The 19,127-nt window shown below is 40.9% G+C and overlaps 1 long non-coding RNA gene across 1 annotated transcript in view; it reads left to right on the plus strand.

Moving 5' to 3' along the window:
* The window catches only part of LOC120463788 (uncharacterized), a 69,888-nt gene extending 52,044 nt beyond the window's left edge, over nt 1-17,844 (plus strand). Inside the window, exon 2 of the long non-coding RNA XR_016148107.1 lies at nt 17,231-17,844. This is a non-coding gene — a long non-coding RNA (uncharacterized LOC120463788). The remainder of the gene's footprint in view (nt 1-17,230) is intronic.
* The last annotated feature ends 1,283 nt before the right edge of the window (nt 17,845-19,127 follow it).

Raw genomic sequence — 19,127 nt, forward strand, 5'->3', positions numbered from 1 at the left:
TTTTTGGGCGAAAAATGAAGTTTCTCCAATCTTCTCAAAACTCTGGATTCTGATAGAGGGGCGCGAGACTTTGACCTGAGTGCAAAAATGGAGGCTCTAGACCCTCCCAGAGCGGAGATATCGAAATTCAAAATTTCGACCCGAAAAAAAAACGACAGTGTTACCCCTTTCGTTTTTTTCCATTTTTGGGCGAAAAATGAAGTTTCTCCAATCTTCTCAAAACTCTGGATTCTGATAGAGGGGCGCGAGACTTTGACCTGAGTGCAAAAATGGAGGCTCTAGACCCTCCCAGAGCGGAGATATCGAAATTCAAAATTTCGACCCGAAAAAAAAACGACAGTGTTACCCCTTTCGTTTTTTTCCATTTTTGGGCGAAAAATGAAGTTTCTCCAATCTTCTCAAAACTCTGGATTCTGATAGAGGGGCGCGAGACTTTGACCTGAGTGCAAAAATGGAGGCTCTAGACCCTCCCAGAGCGGAGATATCGAAATTCAAAATTTCGACCCGAAAAAAAAACGACAGTGTTACCCCTTTCGTTTTTTTCCATTTTTGGGCGAAAAATGAAGTTTCTCCAATCTTCTCAAAACTCTGGATTCTGATAGAGGGGCGCGAGACTTTGACCTGAGTGCAAAAATGGAGGCTCTAGACCCTCCCAGAGCGGAGATATCGAAATTCAAAATTTCGACCCGAAAAAAAAACGACAGTGTTACCCCTTTCGTTTTTTTCCATTTTTGGGCGAAAAATGAAGTTTCTCCAATCTTCTCAAAACTCTGGATTCTGATAGAGGGGCGCGAGACTTTGACCTGAGTGCAAAAATGGAGGCTCTAGACCCTCCCAGAGCGGAGATATCGAAATTCAAAATTTCGACCCGAAAAAAAAACGACAGTGTTACCCCTTTCGTTTTTTTCCATTTTTGGGCGAAAAATGAAGTTTCTCCAATCTTCTCAAAACTCTGGATTCTGATAGAGGGGCGCGAGACTTTGACCTGAGTGCAAAAATGGAGGCTCTAGACCCTCCCAGAGCGGAGATATCGAAATTCAAAATTTCGACCCGAAAAAAAAACGACAGTGTTACCCCTTTCGTTTTTTTCCATTTTTGGGCGAAAAATGAAGTTTCTCCAATCTTCTCAAAACTCTGGATTCTGATAGAGGGGCGCGAGACTTTGACCTGAGTGCAAAAATGGAGGCTCTAGACCCTCCCAGAGCGGAGATATCGAAATTCAAAATTTCGACCCGAAAAAAAAACGACAGTGTTACCCCTTTCGTTTTTTTCCATTTTTGGGCGAAAAATGAAGTTTCTCCAATCTTCTCAAAACTATGGATTCTGATAGAGGGGCGCGAGACTTTGACCTGAGTGCAAAAATGGAGGCTCTAGACCCTCCCAGAGCGGAGATATCGAAATTCAAAATTTCGACCCGAAAAAAAAACGACAGTGTTACCCCTTTCGTTTTTTTCCATTTTTGGGCGAAAAATGAAGTTTCTCCAATCTTCTCAAAACTCTGGATTCTGATAGAGGGGCGCGAGACTTTGACCTGAGTGCAAAAATGGAGGCTCTAGACCCTCCCAGAGCGGAGATATCGAAATTCAAAATTTCGACCCGAAAAAAAAACGACAGTGTTACCCCTTTCGTTTTTTTCCATTTTTGGGCGAAAAATGAAGTTTCTCCAATCTTCTCAAAACTCTGGATTCTGATAGAGGGGCGCGAGACTTTGACCTGAGTGCAAAAATGGAGGCTCTAGACCCTCCCAGAGCGGAGATATCGAAATTCAAAATTTCGACCCGAAAAAAAAACGACAGTGTTACCCCTTTCGTTTTTTTCCATTTTTGGGCGAAAAATGAAGTTTCTCCAATCTTCTCAAAACTCTGGATTCTGATAGAGGGGCGCGAGACTTTGACCTGAGTGCAAAAATGGAGGCTCTAGACCCTCCCAGAGCGGAGATATCGAAATTCAAAATTTCGACCCGAAAAAAAAACGACAGTGTTACCCCTTTCGTTTTTTTCCATTTTTGGGCGAAAAATGAAGTTTCTCCAATCTTCTCAAAACTCTGGATTCTGATAGAGGGGCGCGAGACTTTGACCTGAGTGCAAAAATGGAGGCTCTAGACCCTCCCAGAGCGGAGATATCGAAATTCAAAATTTCGACCCGAAAAAAAAACGACAGTGTTACCCCTTTCGTTTTTTTCCATTTTTGGGCGAAAAATGAAGTTTCTCCAATCTTCTCAAAACTCTGGATTCTGATAGAGGGGCGCGAGACTTTGACCTGAGTGCAAAAATGGAGGCTCTAGACCCTCCCAGAGCGGAGATATCGAAATTCAAAATTTCGACCCGAAAAAAAAACGACAGTGTTACCCCTTTCGTTTTTTTCCATTTTTGGGCGAAAAATGAAGTTTCTCCAATCTTCTCAAAACTCTGGATTCTGATAGAGGGGCGCGAGACTTTGACCTGAGTGCAAAAATGGAGGCTCTAGACCCTCCCAGAGCGGAGATATCGAAATTCAAAATTTCGACCCGAAAAAAAAACGACAGTGTTACCCCTTTCGTTTTTTTCCATTTTTGGGCGAAAAATGAAGTTTCTCCAATCTTCTCAAAACTCTGGATTCTGATAGAGGGGCGCGAGACTTTGACCTGAGTGCAAAAATGGAGGCTCTAGACCCTCCCAGAGCGGAGATATCGAAATTCAAAATTTCGACCCGAAAAAAAAACGACAGTGTTACCCCTTTCGTTTTTTTCCATTTTTGGGCGAAAAATGAAGTTTCTCCAATCTTCTCAAAACTCTGGATTCTGATAGAGGGGCGCGAGACTTTGACCTGAGTGCAAAAATGGAGGCTCTAGACCCTCCCAGAGCGGAGATATCGAAATTCAAAATTTCGACCCGAAAAAAAAACGACAGTGTTACCCCTTTCGTTTTTTTCCATTTTTGGGCGAAAAATGAAGTTTCTCCAATCTTCTCAAAACTCTGGATTCTGATAGAGGGGCGCGAGACTTTGACCTGAGTGCAAAAATGGAGGCTCTAGACCCTCCCAGAGCGGAGATATCGAAATTCAAAATTTCGACCCGAAAAAAAAACGACAGTGTTACCCCTTTCGTTTTTTTCCATTTTTGGGCGAAAAATGAAGTTTCTCCAATCTTCTCAAAACTCTGGATTCTGATAGAGGGGCGCGAGACTTTGACCTGAGTGCAAAAATGGAGGCTCTAGACCCTCCCAGAGCGGAGATATCGAAATTCAAAATTTCGACCCGAAAAAAAAACGACAGTGTTACCCCTTTCGTTTTTTTCCATTTTTGGGCGAAAAATGAAGTTTCTCCAATCTTCTCAAAACTCTGGATTCTGATAGAGGGGCGCGAGACTTTGACCTGAGTGCAAAAATGGAGGCTCTAGACCCTCCCAGAGCGGAGATATCGAAATTCAAAATTTCGACCCGAAAAAAAAACGACAGTGTTACCCCTTTCGTTTTTTTCCATTTTTGGGCGAAAAATGAAGTTTCTCCAATCTTCTCAAAACTCTGGATTCTGATAGAGGGGCGCGAGACTTTGACCTGAGTGCAAAAATGGAGGCTCTAGACCCTCCCAGAGCGGAGATATCGAAATTCAAAATTTCGACCCGAAAAAAAAACGACAGTGTTACCCCTTTCGTTTTTTTCCATTTTTGGGCGAAAAATGAAGTTTCTCCAATCTTCTCAAAACTCTGGATTCTGATAGAGGGGCGCGAGACTTTGACCTGAGTGCAAAAATGGAGGCTCTAGACCCTCCCAGAGCGGAGATATCGAAATTCAAAATTTCGACCCGAAAAAAAAACGACAGTGTTACCCCTTTCGTTTTTTTCCATTTTTGGGCGAAAAATGAAGTTTCTCCAATCTTCTCAAAACTCTGGATTCTGATAGAGGGGCGCGAGACTTTGACCTGAGTGCAAAAATGGAGGCTCTAGACCCTCCCAGAGCGGAGATATCGAAATTCAAAATTTCGACCCGAAAAAAAAACGACAGTGTTACCCCTTTCGTTTTTTTCCATTTTTGGGCGAAAAATGAAGTTTCTCCAATCTTCTCAAAACTCTGGATTCTGATAGAGGGGCGCGAGACTTTGACCTGAGTGCAAAAATGGAGGCTCTAGACCCTCCCAGAGCGGAGATATCGAAATTCAAAATTTCGACCCGAAAAAAAAACGACAGTGTTACCCCTTTCGTTTTTTTCCATTTTTGGGCGAAAAATGAAGTTTCTCCAATCTTCTCAAAACTCTGGATTCTGATAGAGGGGCGCGAGACTTTGACCTGAGTGCAAAAATGGAGGCTCTAGACCCTCCCAGAGCGGAGATATCGAAATTCAAAATTTCGACCCGAAAAAAAAACGACAGTGTTACCCCTTTCGTTTTTTTCCATTTTTGGGCGAAAAATGAAGTTTCTCCAATCTTCTCAAAACTCTGGATTCTGATAGAGGGGCGCGAGACTTTGACCTGAGTGCAAAAATGGAGGCTCTAGACCCTCCCAGAGCGGAGATATCGAAATTCAAAATTTCGACCCGAAAAAAAAACGACAGTGTTACCCCTTTCGTTTTTTTCCATTTTTGGGCGAAAAATGAAGTTTCTCCAATCTTCTCAAAACTCTGGATTCTGATAGAGGGGCGCGAGACTTTGACCTGAGTGCAAAAATGGAGGCTCTAGACCCTCCCAGAGCGGAGATATCGAAATTCAAAATTTCGACCCGAAAAAAAAACGACAGTGTTACCCCTTTCGTTTTTTTCCATTTTTGGGCGAAAAATGAAGTTTCTCCAATCTTCTCAAAACTCTGGATTCTGATAGAGGGGCGCGAGACTTTGACCTGAGTGCAAAAATGGAGGCTCTAGACCCTCCCAGAGCGGAGATATCGAAATTCAAAATTTCGACCCGAAAAAAAAACGACAGTGTTACCCCTTTCGTTTTTTTCCATTTTTGGGCGAAAAATGAAGTTTCTCCAATCTTCTCAAAACTCTGGATTCTGATAGAGGGGCGCGAGACTTTGACCTGAGTGCAAAAATGGAGGCTCTAGACCCTCCCAGAGCGGAGATATCGAAATTCAAAATTTCGACCCGAAAAAAAAACGACAGTGTTACCCCTTTCGTTTTTTTCCATTTTTGGGCGAAAAATGAAGTTTCTCCAATCTTCTCAAAACTCTGGATTCTGATAGAGGGGCGCGAGACTTTGACCTGAGTGCAAAAATGGAGGCTCTAGACCCTCCCAGAGCGGAGATATCGAAATTAAAAATTTCGACCCGAAAAAAAAACGACAGTGTTACCCCTTTCGTTTTTTTCCATTTTTGGGCGAAAAATGAAGTTTCTCCAATCTTCTCAAAACTCTGGATTCTGATAGAGGGGCGCGAGACTTTGACCTGAGTGCAAAAATGGAGGCTCTAGACCCTCCCAGAGCGGAGATATCGAAATTCAAAATTTCGACCCGAAAAAAAAACGACAGTGTTACCCCTTTCGTTTTTTTCCATTTTTGGGCGAAAAATGAAGTTTCTCCAATCTTCTCAAAACTCTGGATTCTGATAGAGGGGCGCGAGACTTTGACCTGAGTGCAAAAATGGAGGCTCTAGACCCTCCCAGAGCGGAGATATCGAAATTCAAAATTTCGACCCGAAAAAAAAACGACAGTGTTACCCCTTTCGTTTTTTTCCATTTTTGGGCGAAAAATGAAGTTTCTCCAATCTTCTCAAAACTCTGGATTCTGATAGAGGGGCGCGAGACTTTGACCTGAGTGCAAAAATGGAGGCTCTAGACCCTCCCAGAGCGGAGATATCGAAATTCAAAATTTCGACCCGAAAAAAAAACGACAGTGTTACCCCTTTCGTTTTTTTCCATTTTTGGGCGAAAAATGAAGTTTCTCCAATCTTCTCAAAACTCTGGATTCTGATAGAGGGGCGCGAGACTTTGACCTGAGTGCAAAAATGGAGGCTCTAGACCCTCCCAGAGCGGAGATATCGAAATTCAAAATTTCGACCCGAAAAAAAAACGACAGTGTTACCCCTTTCGTTTTTTTCCATTTTTGGGCGAAAAATGAAGTTTCTCCAATTTTCTCAAAACTCTGGATTCTGATAGAGGGGCGCGAGACTTTGACCTGAGTGCAAAAATGGAGGCTCTAGACCCTCCCAGAGCGGAGATATCGAAATTCAAAATTTCGACCCGAAAAAAAAACGACAGTGTTACCCCTTTCGTTTTTTTCCATTTTTGGGCGAAAAATGAAGTTTCTCCAATCTTCTCAAAACTCTGGATTCTGATAGAGGGGCGCGAGACTTTGACCTGAGTGCAAAAATGGAGGCTCTAGACCCTCCCAGAGCGGAGATATCGAAATTCAAAATTTCGACCCGAAAAAAAAAACGACAGTGTTACCCCTTTCGTTTTTTTTCATTTTTGGACGAAAAATGAAGTTTCTCCAATATTCTCAAAACTCTGGATTCTGATAGAGGGGCGCGAGACTTTGACCTGAGTGCAAAAATGGAGGCTCTAGACCCTCCCAGAGCGGAGATATCGAAATTCAAAATTTCGACCCGAAAAAAAAAACGACAGTGTTACCCCTTTCGTTTTTTTCCATTTTTGGGCGAAAAATGAAGTTTCTCCAATCTTCTCAAAACTCTGGATTCTGATAGAGGGGCGCGAGACTTTGACCTGAGTGCAAAAATGGAGGCTCTAGACCCTCCCAGAGCGGAGATATCGAAATTCAAAATTTCGACCCGAAAAAAAAACGACAGTGTTACCCCTTTCGTTTTTTTCCATTTTTGGGCGAAAAATGAAGTTTCTCCAATCTTCTCAAAACTCTGGATTCTGATAGAGGGGCGCGAGACTTTGACCTGAGTGCAAAAATGGAGGCTCTAGACCCTCCCAGAGCGGAGATATCGAAATTCAAAATTTCGACCCGAAAAAAAAACGACAGTGTTACCCCTTTCGTTTTTTTCCATTTTTGGGCGAAAAATGAAGTTTCTCCAATCTTCTCAAAACTCTGGATTCTGATAGAGGGGCGCGAGACTTTGACCTGAGTGCAAAAATGGAGGCTCTAGACCCTCCCAGAGCGGAGATATCGAAATTCAAAATTTCGACCCGAAAAAAAAACGACAGTGTTACCCCTTTCGTTTTTTTCCATTTTTGGGCGAAAAATGAAGTTTCTCCAATCTTCTCAAAACTCTGGATTCTGATAGAGGGGCGCGAGACTTTGACCTGAGTGCAAAAATGGAGGCTCTAGACCCTCCCAGAGCGGAGATATCGAAATTCAAAATTTCGACCCGAAAAAAAAACGACAGTGTTACCCCTTTCGTTTTTTTCCATTTTTGGGCGAAAAATGAAGTTTCTCCAATCTTCTCAAAACTCTGGATTCTGATAGAGGGGCGCGAGACTTTGACCTGAGTGCAAAAATGGAGGCTCTAGACCCTCCCAGAGCGGAGATATCGAAATTCAAAATTTCGACCCGAAAAAAAAACGACAGTGTTACCCCTTTCGTTTTTTTCCATTTTTGGGCGAAAAATGAAGTTTCTCCAATCTTCTCAAAACTCTGGATTCTGATAGAGGGGCGCGAGACTTTGACCTGAGTGCAAAAATGGAGGCTCTAGACCCTCCCAGAGCGGAGATATCGAAATTCAAAATTTCGACCCGAAAAAAAAACGACAGTGTTACCCCTTTCGTTTTTTTCCATTTTTGGGCGAAAAATGAAGTTTCTCCAATCTTCTCAAAACTCTGGATTCTGATAGAGGGGCGCGAGACTTTGACCTGAGTGCAAAAATGGAGGCTCTAGACCCTCCCAGAGCGGAGATATCGAAATTCAAAATTTCGACCCGAAAAAAAAACGACAGTGTTACCCCTTTCGTTTTTTTCCATTTTTGGGCGAAAAATGAAGTTTCTCCAATCTTCTCAAAACTCTGGATTCTGATAGAGGGGCGCGAGACTTTGACCTGAGTGCAAAAATGGAGGCTCTAGACCCTCCCAGAGCGGAGATATCGAAATTCAAAATTTCGACCCGAAAAAAAAACGACAGTGTTACCCCTTTCGTTTTTTTCCATTTTTGGGCGAAAAATGAAGTTTCTCCAATCTTCTCAAAACTCTGGATTCTGATAGAGGGGCGCGAGACTTTGACCTGAGTGCAAAAATGGAGGCTCTAGACCCTCCCAGAGCGGAGATATCGAAATTCAAAATTTCGACCCGAAAAAAAAACGACAGTGTTACCCCTTTCGTTTTTTTCCATTTTTGGGCGAAAAATGAAGTTTCTCCAATCTTCTCAAAACTCTGGATTCTGATAGAGGGGCGCGAGACTTTGACCTGAGTGCAAAAATGGAGGCTCTAGACCCTCCCAGAGCGGAGATATCGAAATTCAAAATTTCGACCCGAAAAAAAAACGACAGTGTTACCCCTTTCGTTTTTTTCCATTTTTGGGCGAAAAATGAAGTTTCTCCAATCTTCTCAAAACTCTGGATTCTGATAGAGGGGCGCGAGACTTTGACCTGAGTGCAAAAATGGAGGCTCTAGACCCTCCCAGAGCGGAGATATCGAAATTCAAAATTTCGACCCGAAAAAAAAACGACAGTGTTACCCCTTTCGTTTTTTTCCATTTTTGGGCGAAAAATGAAGTTTCTCCAATCTTCTCAAAACTCTGGATTCTGATAGAGGGGCGCGAGACTTTGACCTGAGTGCAAAAATGGAGGCTCTAGACCCTCCCAGAGCGGAGATATCGAAATTCAAAATTTCGACCCGAAAAAAAAACGACAGTGTTACCCCTTTCGTTTTTTTCCATTTTTGGGCGAAAAATGAAGTTTCTCCAATCTTCTCAAAACTCTGGATTCTGATAGAGGGGCGCGAGACTTTGACCTGAGTGCAAAAATGGAGGCTCTAGACCCTCCCAGAGCGGAGATATCGAAATTCAAAATTTCGACCCGAAAAAAAAACGACAGTGTTACCCCTTTCGTTTTTTTCCATTTTTGGGCGAAAAATGAAGTTTCTCCAATCTTCTCAAAACTCTGGATTCTGATAGAGGGGCGCGAGACTTTGACCTGAGTGCAAAAATGGAGGCTCTAGACCCTCCCAGAGCGGAGATATCGAAATTCAAAATTTCGACCCGAAAAAAAAACGACAGTGTTACCCCTTTCGTTTTTTTCCATTTTTGGGCGAAAAATGAAGTTTCTCCAATCTTCTCAAAACTCTGGATTCTGATAGAGGGGCGCGAGACTTTGACCTGAGTGCAAAAATGGAGGCTCTAGACCCTCCCAGAGCGGAGATATCGAAATTCAAAATTTCGACCCGAAAAAAAAACGACAGTGTTACCCCTTTCGTTTTTTTCCATTTTTGGGCGAAAAATGAAGTTTCTCCAATCTTCTCAAAACTCTGGATTCTGATAGAGGGGCGCGAGACTTTGACCTGAGTGCAAAAATGGAGGCTCTAGACCCTCCCAGAGCGGAGATATCGAAATTCAAAATTTCGACCCGAAAAAAAAACGACAGTGTTACCCCTTTCGTTTTTTTCCATTTTTGGGCGAAAAATGAAGTTTCTCCAATCTTCTCAAAACTCTGGATTCTGATAGAGGGGCGCGAGACTTTGACTTGAGTGCAAAAATGGAGGCTCTAGACCCTCCCAGAGCGGAGATATCGAAATTCAAAATTTCGACCCGAAAAAAAAACGACAGTGTTACCCCTTTCGTTTTTTTCCATTTTTGGGCGAAAAATGAAGTTTCTCCAATCTTCTCAAAACTCTGGATTCTGATAGAGGGGCGCGAGACTTTGACCTGAGTGCAAAAATGGAGGCTCTAGACCCTCCCAGAGCGGAGATATCGAAATTCAAAATTTCGACCCGAAAAAAAAACGACAGTGTTACCCCTTTCGTTTTTTTCCATTTTTGGGCGAAAAATGAAGTTTCTCCAATCTTCTCAAAACTCTGGATTCTGATAGAGGGGCGCGAGACTTTGACCTGAGTGCAAAAATGGAGGCTCTAGACCCTCCCAGAGCGGAGATATCGAAATTCAAAATTTCGACCCGAAAAAAAAACGACAGTGTTACCCCTTTCGTTTTTTTCCATTTTTGGGCGAAAAATGAAGTTTCTCCAATCTTCTCAAAACTCTGGATTCTGATAGAGGGGCGCGAGACTTTGACCTGAGTGCAAAAATGGAGGCTCTAGACCCTCCCAGAGCGGAGATATCGAAATTCAAAATTTCGACCCGAAAAAAAAACGACAGTGTTACCCCTTTCGTTTTTTTTCATTTTTGGGCGAAAAATGAAGTTTCTCCAATCTTCTCAAAACTCTGGATTCTGATAGAGGGGCGCGAGACTTTGACCTGAGTGCAAAAATGGAGGCTCTAGACCCTCCCAGAGCGGAGATATCGAAATTCAAAATTTCGACCCGAAAAAAAAACGACAGTGTTACCCCTTTCGTTTTTTTTCATTTTTGGGCGAAAAATGAAGTTTCTCCAATCTTCTCAAAACTCTGGATTCTGATAGAGGGTCGCGAGACTTTGACTTGAGTGCAAAAATGGAGGCTCTAGACCCTCCCAGAGCGGAGATATCGAAATTCAAAATTTCGACCCGAAAAAAAAACGACAGTGTTACCCCTTTCGTTTTTTTCCATTTTTGGGCGAAAAATGAAGTTTCTCCAATCTTCTCAAAACTCTGGATTCTGATAGAGGGGCGCGAGACTTTGACCTGAGTGCAAAAATGGAGGCTCTAGACCCTCCCAGAGCGGAGATATCGAAATTCAAAATTTCGACCCGAAAAAAAAACGACAGTGTTACCCCTTTCGTTTTTTTCCATTTTTGGGCGAAAAATGAAGTTTCTCCAATCTTCTCAAAACTCTGGATTCTGATAGAGGGGCGCGAGACTTTGACCTGAGTGCAAAAATGGAGGCTCTAGACCCTCCCAGAGCGGAGATATCGAAATTCAAAATTTCGACCCGAAAAAAAAACGACAGTGTTACCCCTTTCGTTTTTTTCCATTTTTGGGCGAAAAATGAAGTTTCTCCAATCTTCTCAAAACTCTGGATTCTGATAGAGGGGCGCGAGACTTTGACCTGAGTGCAAAAATGGAGGCTCTAGACCCTCCCAGAGCGGAGATATCGAAATTCAAAATTTCGACCCGAAAAAAAAACGACAGTGTTACCCCTTTCGTTTTTTTCCATTTTTGGGCGAAAAATGAAGTTTCTCCAATCTTCTCAAAACTCTGGATTCTGATAGAGGGGCGCGAGACTTTGACCTGAGTGCAAAAATGGAGGCTCTAGACCCTCCCAGAGCGGAGATATCGAAATTCAAAATTTCGACCCGAAAAAAAAACGACAGTGTTACCCCTTTCGTTTTTTTCCATTTTTGGGCGAAAAATGAAGTTTCTCCAATCTTCTCAAAACTCTGGATTCTGATAGAGGGGCGCGAGACTTTGACCTGAGTGCAAAAATGGAGGCTCTAGACCCTCCCAGAGCGGAGATATCGAAATTCAAAATTTCGACCCGAAAAAAAAACGACAGTGTTACCCCTTTCGTTTTTTTCCATTTTTGGGCGAAAAATGAAGTTTCTCCAATCTTCTCAAAACTCTGGATTCTGATAGAGGGGCGCGAGACTTTGACCTGAGTGCAAAAATGGAGGCTCTAGACCCTCCCAGAGCGGAGATATCGAAATTCAAAATTTCGACCCGAAAAAAAAACGACAGTGTTACCCCTTTCGTTTTTTTCCATTTTTGGGCGAAAAATGAAGTTTCTCCAATCTTCTCAAAACTCTGGATTCTGATAGAGGGGCGCGAGACTTTGACCTGAGTGCAAAAATGGAGGCTCTAGACCCTCCCAGAGCGGAGATATCGAAATTCAAAATTTCGACCCGAAAAAAAAACGACAGTGTTACCCCTTTCGTTTTTTTCCATTTTTGGGCGAAAAATGAAGTTTCTCCAATCTTCTCAAAACTCTGGATTCTGATAGAGGGGCGCGAGACTTTGACCTGAGTGCAAAAATGGAGGCTCTAGACCCTCCCAGAGCGGAGATATCGAAATTCAAAATTTCGACCCGAAAAAAAAACGACAGTGTTACCCCTTTCGTTTTTTTTCATTTTTGGGCGAAAAATGAAGTTTCTCCAATATTCTCAAAACTCTGGATTCTGATAGAGGGGCGCGAGACTTTGACCTGAGTGTAAAAATGGAGGCTCTAGACCCTCCCAGAGCGGAGATATCGAAATTCAAAATTTCGACCCGAAAAAAAAACGACAGTGTTACCCCTTTCGTTTTTTTCCATTTTTGGGCGAAAAATGAAGTTTCTCCAATCTTCTCAAAACTCTGGATTCTGATAGAGGGGCGCGAGACTTTGACCTGAGTGCAAAAATGGAGGCTCTAGACCCTCCCAGAGCTGAGATATCGAAATTCAAAATTTCGACCCGAAAAAAAAACGACAGTGTTACCCCTTTCGTTTTTTTTCATTTTTGGGCGAAAAATGAAGTTTCTCCAATCTTCTCAAAACTCTGGATTCTGATAGAGGGGCGTGAGACTTTGACCTGAGTGCCAAAATGGAGGCTCTAGACCCTCCCAGAGCTGAGATATCGAAATTCAAAATTTCGACCCGAAAAAAAAACGACAGTGTTACCCCTTTCGTTTTTTTCCATTTTTGGGCGAAAAATGAAGTTTCTCCAATCTTCTCAAAACTCTGGATTCTGATAGAGGGGCGCGAGACTTTGACCTGAGTGCAAAAATGGAGGCTCTAGACCCTCCCAGAGCGGAGATATCGAAATTCAAAATTTCGACCCGAAAAAAAAACGACAGTGTTACCCCTTTCGTTTTTTTTCATTTTTGGGCGAAAAATGAAGTTTCTCCAATCTTCTCAAAACTCTGGATTCTGATAGAGGGGCGCGAGACTTTGACATGAGTGCAAAAATGGAGGCTCTAGACCCTCCCAGAGCTGAGATATCGAAATTCAAAATTTCGACCCGAAAAAAAAACGACAGTGTTACCCCTTTCGTTTTTTTCCATTTTTGGGCAAAAAATGAAGTTTCTCCAATCTTCTCAAAACTCTGGATTCTGATAGAGGGGCGCGAGACTTTGACCTGAGTGCAAAAATGGAGGCTCTAGACCCTCCCAGAGCTGAGATATCGAAATTCAAAATTTCGACCCGAAAAAAAAACGACAGTGTTACCCCTTTCGTTTTTTTTTCATTTTTGGGCGAAAAATGAAGTTTCTCCAATCTTCTCAAAACTCTGGACTCTGATAGAGGGGCGCGAGACTTTGACATGAGTGCAAAAATGGAGGCTCTAGACCAGCCTTTCTCAAACTTTTTTCAGTCAGGGCACCTTTCAAAAGTGCATAAAATCTCAAGGCACCCCAGTGTAAAATATAATTTAAAAACACTGCATAATCCAAATGTAAATGCAAATGTCTTGTTTAGTTAGACAGAACAGTAATGAACATAGCATAATATGAACTGTAAATAACAATAATAAAAAAAACTGTATAGTACCTTTAAAAACAAAGGTTTGCAAAGTAATTCACAAAATAATTAATCAGAGACACAAATGCCATAAAACCGTAAGAGATGGACCGCCCAATACAAGAACCCAATAACAAATCCAGACCAGGAGAACTCAAATGAAGTGCAGGATGCAGTTAAAATAAAATAAAAAGGGAAAGACATTAATATATATATATATATATATATATATATATATATATATATATATATATACACAATGCAATAAGAAAAAGATGCATGTTAAAAAATGCACCAGAGATAAGCAGGAATGTTTTTCCATATAGTGCTTGTTTTTTTATCCACACACACACACACACACACACACACACACACACACACCCACATACACCCACACACACAAACAATAATCCACAACAAGAGAGGGAGAAAGATCTACATGCGTGCATGCAGCGCGTATACGCGCTCACACAAGCCGGGGGTGGGGGTGACCACAATCGAGACGTGAGCCTGGTGCGACGCACACAGCCGCCCTATCCTGGCAGGGTTGGATGAGAGGTGGTCAGGTGTCTTTTAAGTTTGCGGAATCATCCCTTGGTTTGATAGTTTCATCCCATATATTAGACACAACGGGAGAGGGCATGTTGCATCCCCAGTACTGAGGAAGTAGGCTGAGGCTCCATTTCACAGAAAAACTTTCCGGTTCTTGGGGGGATTTTCTTTTCAAAAAAAAAAAAAAAAAAGATCCATGATGCTGTAACTAAAGTGACCTAAATTTACGTTTATTTTTACGTTTCTGTCAGTCTGAGGTGTTGTTGCTATAACGCGTTGCTATGGATTGCGTCACTTCCGTCACGTTTCGTGTCTTGCGAGACGGATTTTTATGCTTAATTTTATATATTTATCTAAAATGAATTTACAATTTTATTAATACGTTCATATGTTTAAAAAGAAGAATGTAAATATGTAAATTCAAATATATTTATATATGAAATGTCAGTTGTTTTTTTATTTATTTTTTTTTAGCCTACGTAATTTTTTGGCGGCACCCCTGACACAGTCAGGGGGCACCCCAGTGTGCCGCGGCACCCACTTTGAGAAAGGCTGCTCTAGACCCTCCCAGAGCGGAGATATCGAAATTCAAAATTTCGACCCGAAAAAAAAACGACAGTGTTACCCCTTTCGTTTTTTTTTTCATTTTTGGGCGAAAAATTAGGTTTCTCCAATCTTCTCAAAACTCTGGATTCTGATAGAGGGGCGCGAGACTTTGACATGAGTGCAAAAATGGAGGCTCTAGACCCTCCCAGAGCTGAGATATCGAAATTCAAAATTTCGACCCGAAAAAAAAACGACAGTGTTACCCCTTTCGTTTTTTTTTCATTTTTGGGCGAAAAATGAAGTTTCTCCAATCTTCTCAAAACTCTGGATTCTGATAGAGGGGCGCGAGACTTTGACATGAGTGCAAAAATGGAGGCTCTAGACCCTCCCAGAGCTGAGATATCAAAATTCAAAATTTCGACCCGAAAAAAAAACGACAGTGTTACCCCTTTCGTTTTTTTTCATTTTTGGCCGAAAAATGAAGTTTCTCCAATCTTCTCAAAACTCTGGATTCTGATAGAGGGGCGCGAGACTTTGACCTGAGTGCAAAAATGGAGGCTCTAGACCCTCCCAGAGCTGAGATATCGAAATTCAAAATTTCGACCCGAAAAAAAAACGACAGTGTTACCCCTTTCGTTTTTTTTCATTTTTGGGCGAAAAATGAAGTTTCTCCAATCTTCTCAAAACTCTGGATTCTGATAGAGGGGCGCGAGACTTTGACCTGAGTGCAAAAATGGAGGCTCTAGACCCTCCCAGAGCTGAGATATCGAAATTCAAAATTTAGACCCGAAAAAAAAACGACAGTGGTACCCCTTATGTTTTTTTTTTCGGGCGAAAAATTAAGTTTCTCCAATCTTCCCGAAACTCTGGATTCTGATAGAGGGCCATGAGACTTAGACCTGAGTGCAAAAATGGAGGCTCTAGCCCCTTCCAGAGCTGAGATATCGAAACTCAAAAATTTGGCCCGAAAAAAACAACAACAGTGGTACCCCTTATGTTTTTTTTTTTCGGGCAAAAAATTAAGTTTCTCTAATCTTCCCAAAACTCTGGATTCTGATAGAGGGCCATGAGACTTTGACCTAAGTGCAAAAATGGAGGCTCTAGCCCCTTCCAGAACTGAGATATCGAAACTCAAAAATTCGGCCCGAAAAAAAAACGACAGTGGTACCCCTTACGTTTTTTTTTTCGGGCGAAAAATTAAGTTTCTCCAATCTTCCCAAAACTCTGGATTCTGATAGAGGGCCATGAGACTTTGATCTGAGTGCAAAAATGGAGGCTCTAGCCCCTTCCAGAGCTGAGATATCGAAACTCAAAAATTCGGCCCGAAAAAAAAACCGACAGTGGTACCCCTTATGTTTTTTTTTTTCGGGCGAAAAATTACGTTTCTCCAATCTTCCCGAAACTCTGGATTCTGATAGAGGGCCATGAGACTTAGACCTGAGTGCAAAAATGGAGGCTCTAGCCCCTTCCAGAGCTGAGATATCGAAACTAAAAAATTCGGCCCGAAAAAAAAAACGACAGTGTTACCCCTTACGTTTTATACATTATACATTATACATATCTCAATATCTCAGCTCCGGAGAGAGAGAAACTCAAAATTTCGACCCCCAAAAAAACCGACAGTGTTACCCCTGTCGTTTTTTTTTTTGTTTTTTTTTTTGGTGCGAAAAATAAGTTTCTCCAATCTTCTAATACGTATTCTCTAATACGTATTACTGATGGTAAGGTTGCGCTGTTGACGCTCGCGTAGAGAAATCTACACACATGAGCGGAGCGCACACACACACACACAGTTAACAACATACTGCCTATAAAAAATCTAAATGTGGAGTTTTTCCACATGATTCAGCATTTTGAACGAATCGGTTGAGTCAAAGATTCAATGACCCATTCATAAACATCAGTCTCATTCTTGAATGAATCAACCGTTTGAACAAATCGTTTGAATTAATGAATCAATAACTCACTCATTTATACGGCCGCCTGCCGCCACCTATTGGCAGTTTAGTGTTATGCCAGTAAGTAGCCAAGTATAATTCTTTCCAATATTTTTTATTTTCACATTTAACATTATTTTATGAAATTGTAATTTTTCAGTGTAAATGATTTAATTTGATCAGCCCTACCTAGGGTAACAGTATGCTTCATCTTTCATTTTAAATTCCTAAATCAATAAATTCAATTATTTAGAACAATAAGACACTATAGGGCATTTAATAATATTAGGGGAGGGGATGCCCTAAAGGTGCAGATATTACAATATGCCTTTTTAAATATCAAAGCTGAACACTGATGAGAATATTGCTTCAGAATAAAAAATAAATACATTTTAAAAATCTGGACAAGCAACTTTTTTACTCAGACAAGTGATTGACAGATTTACTTACTTGTCTGGAGGACAAGCACGTGAAAAGGCTTAAGGGGATGGTTCACTTTGAAATTAATTTTTGATATGTTTTAGCTTACCTTTTGAATTTATCTATGCTTGTAATTTGTTTATAATTTTCAATGCAGATTCACTCTAAATAAATAATCTCTTGAAATTAGTTTTATATCGCAATATACTGTATATAGCAGCAGATAAAGAAAATAGATAAATAAAATATTTTATTTAAGGTTTTCAAGATTGTCCTGCCATGATATTGAGCATTTAACCTAACTCTAATCTTTTATTGAACCTGGAATTATAATTAGTGATACCAGATGAGATGTATGCATGATAGATTTTGAACTTTACTATTTTTTTATTGCAGGTTACCTGGGATCCACAGCGGAAGGCATCAAGGCATGAGATGTTGGCTTGGACAGATGTACCTGTACACCACACCGACCTCAGCTTTTGCATGGATGGCTGATTACGATCATGTTCTCTATAAGTTTTATAATAGCAAAACTGAGCACCTTTGACAGTGGAATCTGTAGGTGTAAAGTAGTCAGACATCAGTACATTTAAAGTCACAGAGAGAAAGTTTTTTTTATACAAGTATAAAAAAATGTTGGCACCATTATACACCAAGAAATGTGCATAATTGGTCAAATTGATAATGTTTATGAACAAAAATATGACCCTATGAGTTTGCTAATTTGTAGAATAGGACACACACACACACACACACACACTCTCTCTCTCTCTCTCTCTCTCTCTCACACACACACACACAGTATACATTTAATAGTTATTTAATTTAATATGTTTCATTTTTTTCTTTTTACTTGTTCATAATTTACAGAACATTAAATTAACATAAATCTTTGTCTTGTCCTAATATTATTTATTGTTGATTTATTACACTTATGCATGATCACATTATTATTAATTCATAATCTGTTTTTTGATTACACAAAATAAATAAATAACGAATCTCTGCTTTGTATTGTATCTTTGAATGTGTTAAACGTTAAGTGCATGATTATTCCTGATTAAGGTTCTGCAAGAACAAATTTGAAAGCAGAAAGTTTCTGCATTCTAGTTTGTTTACCTTTGACAACACTGGAGGCGGGCTTAGAACGTTCTGGAAACGTCACATATCCAAATAAAACATTGGTCGCAAAATAACATCCTCTGACCCTTTAAAGAACTCTACATCATGACCGTCTCCGAACGTTCCGGAAACGTTACTGGGCAACGTGTTTGACACCAGTGGGGACGTTCTGAGAACGTTCTGGGAACATCACATTTCCAAATAAAACATGGTCCCCTAAACGTTCTGAGAACGTCCCGAATGTTCCGTGAAGGTCGCAAAATAAAGTCCTCCGAACCTTTAAAGAACTCCACATCACGAACGTTCCCGGAACGTTACAGGCGACGTCCTTGACACCAGTGGGGACGTCTGAGAACGTAACATTTTTAGCTGGGACGTTACCTCACCAGCTAACAACATAGCAAGTGTATGGGCTGAAACTTCTCTGCCACCGCAATATCCATCTAAAAAAAACCCTGCTAATAAATAAAAAAATTAGGAATACTTACGATTGGTGAAAAGTAGGACTTAGAGGATCTCCAATGCTGATTTCGCAATTTTTACGCCTCGCCCAGCCATCTTTCGGCGCGAACTTCATCGGATAATGTCAAGCGTTATCAGGCGGGTGAGGTCGTCAACTACGGGGCGCTGTAGCGACCAATCGGCAGTGCAGCAGCAGAAATGATTGTCTTCAAATTTATAACCACTGTGAATTGCTCAGATAGATGTGGGATGATGATGATTATTTGAATGTACGTTCCATGAACTTTTTTTTTTTTTGCTACATTTAGCAATTATTAGTAATTTATAATTTATTATAATTATTTTATATAACTATTATATTATTATTTTTATAATTCATATAGAAAATGCATTAAGACAATACAGAAAACATTGCAATTTGCATTGCATTTGGTGGATGTAAAGGTGAATGTGTGGATGTGTATGGGAAAGTGAAATGAAATTGGAAAAAGGGCTTTTTTTGGCAAAAAGAAAAAAAAAACCAACAACAAACCCTTTTGTTATACATTTCCTTATTTTCCACTAATTCATACAAGAATTGACCTTGTAATCATACATCATATAGCTTTCCATCTCCTCTCACTTAATGGGCTCTATGCACGGCGGTATTCGGATGCTCGCCGATCGTAGAGTCCAATGCAATACCGAGAATTTATATCGAATTTTA

The sequence above is a fragment of the Pimephales promelas genome, chromosome 20, assembly GCF_988280905.1.
Source record: "Pimephales promelas chromosome 20, fPimPro1.hap1.1, whole genome shotgun sequence".
NCBI classification, from domain to species: Eukaryota; Metazoa; Chordata; class Actinopteri; order Cypriniformes; family Leuciscidae; genus Pimephales; species Pimephales promelas.